This window comes from Oryctolagus cuniculus, chromosome 7, assembly GCF_964237555.1.
Source record: "Oryctolagus cuniculus chromosome 7, mOryCun1.1, whole genome shotgun sequence".
Taxonomy (NCBI): Eukaryota; Metazoa; Chordata; class Mammalia; order Lagomorpha; family Leporidae; genus Oryctolagus; species Oryctolagus cuniculus.
The window spans coordinates 269,649-279,671 of record NC_091438.1 but is presented as its reverse complement, the minus strand read 5'-3'; the positions used below and the strand labels follow the sequence as shown (position 1 = coordinate 279,671).

General features: G+C 41.7%; 1 pseudogene; it reads right to left on the bottom strand.

Annotated features, from left to right (window-relative positions):
* Positions 1-840: 840 nt before the first annotated feature.
* Positions 841-1,978, bottom strand: LOC100345825 (NIF3-like protein 1 pseudogene; annotated as a pseudogene).
* Between the last annotated feature and the right edge of the window lie 8,045 nt (positions 1,979-10,023).

The following is a 10,023-nucleotide window of genomic DNA, read 5'->3' as shown; positions in this document are numbered from 1 at the left end:
ATAGAGTGAAGGTAAGGTTATGGTTAAGATGAGGGCCAAATTTAGGGTTAATGCTTTGTCTAGGGATAGACCTAGTATTAGGCTTCAGAATCGGTTTAGATCTAGGATTAGGTTTAGGGTTAGGGTTAGGACTAAGGCTAGGGCTAGGGCCAGGGTAAGGATTAGGGCTTGGACTAATGTTATTAATTTGGTTTATTTTTATAAAATGAAAAGCAATAAAGACATAGTAATATGAATAGCAATCATATTTTTAAAAATTCCTCTTAATAAATCTCATGTTGATTCTAAAACTGAGGTGAAAGACTGGAATTTAGGTGGATCTACAGAACTGGACACAGAGACAGACCATATCATCCCAAACTGGCTACTGCCTAAAGATTGGTGTTCAATTCCAAGTTTTAAAGGACATTTTAAAACTAACCTATGGCAGAGACATCTAGGTTAACATATCCCAACTATAATTAAACTAAGGAGAGAATTACTTGGTTACTTCCCAAGAATCTTTAGTAAACTGATTTTAGTTGATCTTTCTTAATATTTGCTCTTCATTATGGTAGTTCAGTTATTTCCTTATGAACTAGAAAACATTTGTTGAACCAGATAAACTAGAAAAGATAATATAAGGGCAGTTCAAAAGGTTTGCAGAAAAAGGACTTAAAAGTTGTTTATGTTGTGAATTTTTTAATCTATGCAGTTTTCTCAAAATAAACATTTCCATGAACTTTTCGAAGCATCCTCATACATCTTAAGATACTCTTCCAGAATGATACATCAACTCCACTGACTCATGTTACACATCCACATGAGTGGAGATGCAATCTGTAGGTTGTATCATCTTGATGTTTCTGTATGCCTCATACCACACAAAGAAGATCCCTGTCTGTCTCTGACAAGATAATATTAATCTTATTCTCCAAGTGGGCACCCAGAATATCACAAAGGTCAGAAAGAAAGCCTCATTCAGTGTTACTGTGTTCACAGAGGATGGCATTTATTCCTTAGGAAGTAGCATCCAGACCATCATAATGGGACATCCCACCCGTGAGGTACAGGTCTGCTTCCACATCCTGCAGGATGCTGCTCCCAGAACCAGCACACAGGGCCACAGCTTTGACTCACGATGCTAAGGTCCTTCCTACCCCAAGAGCTAATATGAGTTAGTTTGAGGTGTCTTTTGATTTGCTCAATCATGGTTGCCAGGGCAACAGATTCATCCAGGGTGCATGATCGACCTATTCCAGTATGTAGAGCAAAGGCTTCTGCAGTGACACAATTTCAGTTCTCTGGTAAAGTTATCTGTTTTGAGAGAGCTGAGCCACCACCTGCATCAAAGACTTCTCAGTACAATTCAGGCTGATCCTTGTTTTTCTCCTCATCAATCCTAGCAGAAAAAGAAGTGACAGGAGCACCTTCAACTTCTCTCACTGCAGACACAACTTTGTCCATATCTTGGGTATGCTTAATGTTGAATTGTACTCAGTGGTTCCCTCTATAGGATAGCCATGAGCTTTGGAAGGATATGTATGCCTGGATGTGTAGGCTCCAAGCCCTTTGGAAAACCAGTTTTTCAATCCCTGGGGTGCAGCATCATAGGCTGTGTGAAGAGAGTAGATGCCAACTCTGTTTTCCAAAGCCCAGAACACCGAGTGCTCCTTTCAGGAAATCCAGGTAATATGCTTTATGTGTAGGAAGATAGGTGGAAGGCAGGAAAAGATGAGATCTGCCTTCTTTGCAGAGCCTCCTCCATCACCTGCTCAGTCAAGTCATTGGTCAGGAAGAGTGTATTTATAGTTTGTGGTGGGCTTGGTTCCACCAGCAATCCAACATTGTCCCAATTCTCAGCAGAAGACAGGGATGCAAAGTCATTCAAGGAGGAAATGAGAGTCTTCAGACCCATGAAGGAACAGGAAGAATTGCAGTTCAGAGATTACATAAACCAGACTGTCATGGGGACCAGGCGTAAGCAAGATGACAACATACAGCAATTTTTGGAGAAAACTCAATTTGAGTCCAGGTACATCTCCATAGCCTTTAATCTGTCTTTTTACATTGGCTTTTGTTTTCTAAACATCATTTTTCAAGTTGTTGTATATTTGGATTGCAGAACAGTTTGTAAGACAAATTTTTAACGTGCATTGCTAAAAATGTTCTGAGTGAAGCTAATTGTCAACTTTATTAAGGAGGATTGCTTTCTGTCCACCTAGTGTAAAAATGAAATCAAGTAATGAATAAAATGAGTTTACAAATTTAAAGGCAAAGAAACAGAAAGATCTGAAATTAGACCTGATAGAAAATGAGGAGTCCAACAAAAATCCCATTATGTTGATTTAAGACATGGCTGGCCTGTACTAATACCATATACAAATAAAAAAGAATGAATGCTGCAGGATTCATTTGAGATTCATCAAATGTGAGGTATTATTTGAACAGCTACAAAGAAGCATTCAAGATGGAGAAGGAACTATAGTCTAAAGGTCGTGGAAGATGTTCATACTGGAAAGAGAAGTGTCTGATTACAGATGGGAAAATCAGTCAGGCAGAATCAGAGATTGGGATGAATGGGAGATTAGAGGGAATACCTAGATGGGTAATGTTAAGGAGAATGCAGATGGCTTCAGGAGGGAAATACAAGAAACCATCAGTAGAGTTATGATAGAAACAGAGAGGAATTACCAGGGGAAAATCATATATAGTACTTTCAAATATGACAAAGAAAAACATTTAAATGGGCATTATGCATTTAGTGTAGTGGTTATGATGCTTTTTTTTTTTTTGACAGATAAAGTTAGACAGTGAGAGAGAGACAGAAAGGTCTTCCTCCCATTGGTTCATCCCCAAATGCCCACTACGGCTGTCGCACTGTGCCAATCCAAAGCCAGGAACTAGGTGCTTCCTCCTGGTCTCCCATGTGGGTACAGGGGCCCAAGCACTTGAGCCATCATCCACTGCCTTCCCAGGCCACAGCAGAGAGCTGCACTGGAAGAGGAGCAACTGGGACAGAACCGGCACCCCAACCAGGACTAAAACCTAGAGTACTGGTGCCGCAGGCTGAGGATTAGCCTAGTGAGTCACAGCACCAGCCTATGATGCCTATTAAGATACCCTAGTTCTACTTTAGAGTGCCTGGATATGACTTCCAGAATCAATTAACTAGGCTTCTATCACACCTCTGAGAGACTGGGACTACATTTCTGGCTCTTGTATTCAGTCTTGGCCCAGGTCTGGCTGCTGTGGGTGTTGAGGAATGAATTAATGCAAAAAAGTGTTCTCTCTACCTATATGTCTCATTCTTCCTAGCTCCCTTTCTCTTGAAGATAAAAATATTTTTTAGACATGACAAAAGGTTCAATCAATGCAATGATTAGAGAATAGCCTTTGGCTCTGACTATAATTTATGTTACTGGTAAGGGTTTCAGGGCTTCAATTAAGACTAATTTGAGTAGGTTAAAATTCAAATGTATAATAGAATGATTTGTCTGAAAATATAACATTAAAAAGTATCTGTGAAACCTACATTAATAGACTGAGAGAAATGAATGGAGAATTATTTAAGGCCACACAATAGATTCTGTCCTCCACACATTCCTGGTCTTATCTATATATAAGTACAGGCTCCAAAAAGCTCTCAAAGATCATACCATTTTAGCAATTCCAAAATAACCTAAATAACCAGTTTATGCTTTTTTTTTTTAATTTGACAGGTAGAGTTAGACAGTGAGAGAGAGGTCTTCCTTCTGTTTGTTGGTTAAGCCCCCAAATGGCAGCTATGGATGGCACTGTGCTGATCTGAAGCCAGGAGCCAGCTGATTCCTCCTGGTCTCCCATGCAGGTGCAGGGGCCCAAGCATTTGGGCCACCCTCCACTGCTTTCCTGGGCCACAGCAGAAAGCTGGACTGGAAGAGGAGAAATCAGGACTAAAACCCATATGGGTTCTAGTGCCCATATGAGATACTGGCACCACAGGTGGAGGATTAACTGACTAAGCCATGGCACTGACCCCTGTTTATGTTTTAACACTAGATAATTCTTGGCTCTGCAGCATATTGAGTGTTTATTTCCAGGCTTGAACTAAAACACTATGCACAACATCATCTTTATGACTCATAAAGGTTCTGTTTCAGAATACATCTCATAGGTATTTAGCAAATTTCCTCTTAATTTTTAATTTGAAATGTAACAAATATGTCTTTTTGCTATAGCATCAGAAAGACAAGAGACTGTCTAAAGCCATACAACCCTGAACCTCCCACCCCCAATCTCATCTGATCTTGGAAACTAAGATGGGTCAGGCCTGGTTAGTACATGGATGGGAGAAAGACAAGATAATAATTTGCTCTCAGCTTACATGGCTCTATTGTCTTAGAACCATGCCAACTTTATCTTGTTGATGTGCATTCTCTAATGATGAATGTTGTGTTTGCCTTTCCATTTTAATTAACAAATTTTCATAAAGGTCCTAAAGCACAATGTAAAATGAGCTGAGGAATGATGAAGTAAGCAAGTTACTGAGATATATTAATTTCTCTGGTCTTAGAAATATGTAGACATGTGGAAGTCAATAGATCTATGCCTGGAAGAGAAAATGAAAGAAGGTGGTAGTGAGAGAACTGGTCAGGATTGTACCTACATTCTACTGTGCAAAACAAGATTATGATAGAAATGTATACAGAAAAACAGATATATAAGCTGAAGAACAAAAACAATAAACCCCCCTCTGCAAAAATAGTGTTTCACCCATGATTACAGGCTGGAAAGACATTCTTGAAAGGACACTCACAATTTATTAATTGGTGTGATTAAACACAACTTAGTTTCATGAAGACATTCATTTGCTACTGATTTTTTAAAAAATTTAAGTTAGTAAAGATAATATACTTTTAAGAATTATTACCCAAATTAATTACAGAATTCCAAAGAAAGATCACATGTCACTAACAACTGAACAATGGAAAAATAAATCAATGATATTAACTATGTTCATCTTAATACAGGGATACACTTGGGATGCCATGTTAGCATGTTTCAATAGAGTATCTCCAGATTTTATATACCTAAAATTCCATAAAAAGCATGCATGTTGGAGGATTCCAAGATGGTGGAATAGGGAAGCGCATATACTAGTGGTAACTAGTTTCAAAAAATGTTGGAAGTACATTACTGGGGAAGAGTTAGAGAAAACTGTGGTGGAAATTCTACAGGAGAGAAATGCCATGGATCTGTGTGGAAGATGCAGACATGCAGCATGAACACAGACACAACATGATGCCAGCAGCCAAGAGGAGGAGAAAGCACCAGCTTTGGAGAGTGAGGTGAGATCAGACTGCAGCAACCCATACCACTGGTGATATAGACAGAGGGAGACTTTGATGTGAGCCTGGCCTGGAGCTCTGAGGGGAAAGTGTACCCACTGACCCAGTAAAAAAACAAGGGGGGCATGTTTCTCTCACTACATTCACTAAGCAATGGTGCCCAATATCAGTTGAGAGAAGGTGGGCACCATTTTGGACAGAAACAGAAGATGCAGAAGCTCTTGTGTACCTGCCCAGCACCTGGCTGAGACAAGATGCCATCTACTACCAGTACCAGTGGCAGCAGCTTGAATGCACGCACCTTACTACTGATGGGGAGAAGGAAGCATTTGGTTGGTGGCTATTGTGCATGTGTGAGATCCAGAGATTCTAACAGAAGGAAAACTCCATGTTTCCCACTGACTTTGAGTCTGGCTGGGCAAATTCACTAGAGTCTGTGCACCCACATATTACTGAGGTCCCCCCAATCTCTCAACATGTCACAGGCTCCAGTGCTCAAACTGTCGAGGCTCTGGGAATGTCTGCGTCTCTGTGAATGAGACAGTCTAGCAAGGTGGAGCAAATCCTCTGCAACCCTTGACAGTGGGAGCCCTGTGTGCTGAGACTGTGGAAACTCTGTGACTGCATAAGAAGGCACAGAATATAGCTGGTTCTCTGGGCAACCAATGTGAGCTGCTCTACAGGCACTTATCAAAAGAGGGAATTTTAAAAACCACAGGCGAGTGAAAAATGCTCACTATCACTAGTCACCAGGGAAATGCAAATCACAATCACAATGAGGTTTGACCTCACCCCTGTCAGAGTGGCTCTCAAACAGAAATCAACAATCAACAAATGCTGGCCAGAATGTGGGGAAAAGGCATCTTAATCCACTATTGGTGGGAAAATAAACTAGCACAGCTATTGTGGAAGACGTATGGAGACACCTCAAACTTGAACGTAGATATACCATATGACTCAGCAATCTTAATCCTGGGAATTAATCTAAGTGAAATGAAATAGGCACATGAGGGGCCAGCACTGTGGTGCAGTAGGTTAATGCCCTGGCCTGAAACGCTGGCATCCCATATGAGCACCAGTTCTAGTCTTGCCTGCTCCTCTTCTGATCCAGCTCTCTGCTGTAGCCTGGGATAGCAGTGGAAGATGGCCCAAGTTCTTGGGCCCCTGCACCACATGGGAGACCTGAAGGAAGCTCCTGGCTTCTGGCTTCAGATCAGTACAGCTCTGGCCATTGCAATCATCTGGGGGAATGAACCAGTGGGTAGAAGACCTCTCTCTCTGTCTCTACCTCTCTCTGTAACTCTGTATTTCAAATAAATTAAATCTTAAAAAAAGAAATAGGCATATGAAAGAGCTATCTGTATCCTCATGTTCATTGCAGCTCAATTAGCAATAGCCAAGATATGGATTCAACCTAGATGTCCATCAACTGATGACTGGATAAAAAAATGTGATACATATATACATATGTACATATATATATGTATATATAATATACAACTACTCAGCTATAAAATATAATGAAATCCTTTGTTTTGCAACACAATGAATACAATCGAAAACCATTAAATTTAGTGAAATAAGCCAATCCCAAAAAGACAAATTCCTATGTTCTCTTTGATCTGTGGTAACTAATAGAGCAGCAAAAAATGGAATGTATAGGAGTGAAATTGATATTTTGAGAGTTTATGATTGTTTACAGCCCTTGTCTCTACTGCTGAACAACAGTGCTGTACTCTTTACTTAGTATAGGGTGAATCTTAAGAGTAAAAAGTCCACTGAAAGTAGATCAGTGTAGAAAGTAAGAAAAGTAGGGCTGACACTGTGGTGAGGTGGGGAGAACTGTGCCCAGTTTCAGTCCCAGAGGCTCCACTTCCAATCCAGCTCCCTGCTAATGTGCCTGGAAAAGATCAGATCACGCAGGGGCTTGGGCCCCTGCAACCACGTGGGAAACTGGGAAGAAGCTCCTGGCTCCTGGCTTTGGACCAGCCCATCTCCAGCCATCGCAGCCATGTGGGGAGTAAAGCAGTGGATGGAAGATCTCTCTCTGTCTCTTCCTTCCTTTGTCTTTGTAACTTTGCCTTTCAAATGAAAAATGAATAGATCTTTAGGGAAAAATAAGACAGGGAATTAGAGAGAAAGGATGAGAGGGGATGTGTGGGTGGGAGAGAGGATAAGGTGGGAAGTATCACTATGTTCCTAAATCCGTATATATGAAGTACATGAAATCTGTTTACCTTAAATTAAAAAAATTAAAAACTGACATTTAATTTCAATAGCTGTGAAATAGAATAACTACAATAAAAAACTCTACTTGTAGGCCAAATAAATTGGAATAGTAATAAAAATGCAATATAATTTTAAAAATGGTCTGACTTTAACATGTATCATCCCAGATGATGTATGGAAAACCTAATTAATACCTGGAACTGGTGCTGTGGCACTGTGGGCTGAGCCTCTGTCTGTGGTGCTAGCATCCCATATGTTACCAGTTCATGTCCTGGCTGATCCTCTTCCAATCTAGCTCTCTGCCACCTGAGAAAGCAGTGGAGAATGACCCAAGTGCTTTGACCCCTACCTTGATATAGGAGACCTGGAGGAAGCTCCTAGCCCCTAGGTTCAGACTGGCCAAGCTCCAGCCATTGTTGCCATTTGAGGAGTGAACCATCAGATGGAAGACCTTTCTCTCTGTCTCTCCCTCTGTCTGTAGCTCTACCTCTCAAAGAAACAAAATCTTAAAAAAAATCCCCAAGACAATAGTTTCAACCCTCAGGAATAGATTGACACCAATTTTGAAAGGACCTTGAGGTGATAAGTTTTATCTCTTACACTCTCTCTCACCATGTAATGACTTCTGCCAAGTTAAGTTACAGGAATATGGCCCTCTCCTGATGGGGCCTCTTGGTCATGGACTTCTCATATGACTGTAAGATACACTTTTTCTTTATAAATTACACATTGTACACTGGTTTTGTAACAACACAAAATAGACTAAGACTGAAAATAGATCAATACATATTTTCTCCTCTTTAGGAAAGAGAGAAGGTAGCCGGCGCCGTGGCTCAATAGGCTAATCCTCCACCTTGCGGCGCCGGCACACCGGGTTCTAGTCCCGGTTGGGGCGCCGGATTCTGTCCCGGTTGCCCCTCTTCCAGGCCAGCTCTCTGCTATGGCCAGGGAGTGCAGTGGAGGATGGCCCAGGTGCTTGGGCCCTGCACCCCATGGGAGACCAGGAAAAGCACCTGGATCCTGGCTCCTGCCAGGATCAGCGCGGTGCGCCGGCTGCAGCGGCGGCCATTGGAGGGTGAACCAACGGCAAAGGAAGACCTTTCTCTCTCTGTCTCTCTCTCTCACTGTCCACTCTGCCTGTCAAAAAAAAAAAAAAAAAAAAAAAAAAAGGAAAGAGAGAAGGAAAATGGAGAGCCAGCGTGTGGCTTAGCAGGTTAAACTGCTGCCTGGAGTGCTGGCATCCTATTTGGGCACTGATTCTAGTCCTGGCTTGCTTTACTTCTGATAACTCCTTATTAATATGCCTGGAAAAGCAACAAAAGATGCCCTAAGTCCTTGAGAGTGTGCACTCATGTGGAGAATTGGATGAAGATCCTGACTTCTGGCTTCAGCTTGACCCAGCCCTGGACATAGCAGCCATTGGTGAGTGAACCAATGGATGGAATATTCTCTCTCTCTCTCTCTCTCTCTCACTCTCTCTCTCCCTCTCTCTCTATTCCCCCCCTCCTTGTCTCTTCCCCTCTCTCTGTAATACTGCCATTAAATAAATAAATCTTTAAAACAAAACAGAACACTAGCTTCTGGAGGATATCATGTTAATTTAAAAAAAGAGAAGGAAAATACACAGAACTTTAGAAAGCCATGAGACTATTGAGTTTTTATTTTTAAAATTTTTTATAAAGATTTATTTATTTATATGAAAGTCAGAGTTACACAGAGAAAGAAGGAGTGGCAGAGAGAGAGGGGTCTTCTACAGGCTAGTTCACTCCCCATCTGGCTGCAACAGCTGGAGCTGCACTGATTTGAAGCCAGGAGCCAGGAGCTTCTTCCAGGTTTCCCAAGCAGGTGCAGGAGCTCAAGGTCTTGGGCCATCATCTATTGCTTTCCTAGGCCATAGAGAGAGCTGAATTGGAAGTGGAGCAGCTGGGACTTGAACCAGTGCCCATATGGATGCCAGCACTGCCAGCAACAGGCTTACCGGTTGTGCCACAGTACCGGCCCCATTTTTTTTCAATTTAGTTCATGTCTGTTCTCTAATGAGAATAGGGAAGGATTTTTTTAATATTTATTTTTTTATTTGAAAGGCAGATTTACAGAGAAGCAGAAGGAGAGGGAGGGAGGGAGAGGGGGAGAGAGAGAGAGAGAAGTCTTCATCCACTTGTTCACTGCCCAAATGGCTATGAACAGCCAGAGCTGAGAAAATCTGAAACCAGGATCCAGAGCTTCTCCTGGGCCTCCCACGTGATTGCAGGGTCTCAAGGACTAGGGCCATCTTCCACTGCTTTCCAAGGCCATAGCAGAAAGCTGAGTGGGAAGTGAAGCAGGCAGGACTTGAACCAGCATCTATATGGGATTCCAGCACTGCAGGCAGTGGCTTTACCCACTATGCCACAGTGCCAGGCTCATATTATTTAGCAACCAACATAAGAAGCATACTTCAAAAAGTTTGCAGAAAGTTGAATTAAAAATAAGAGAACTGAAAATA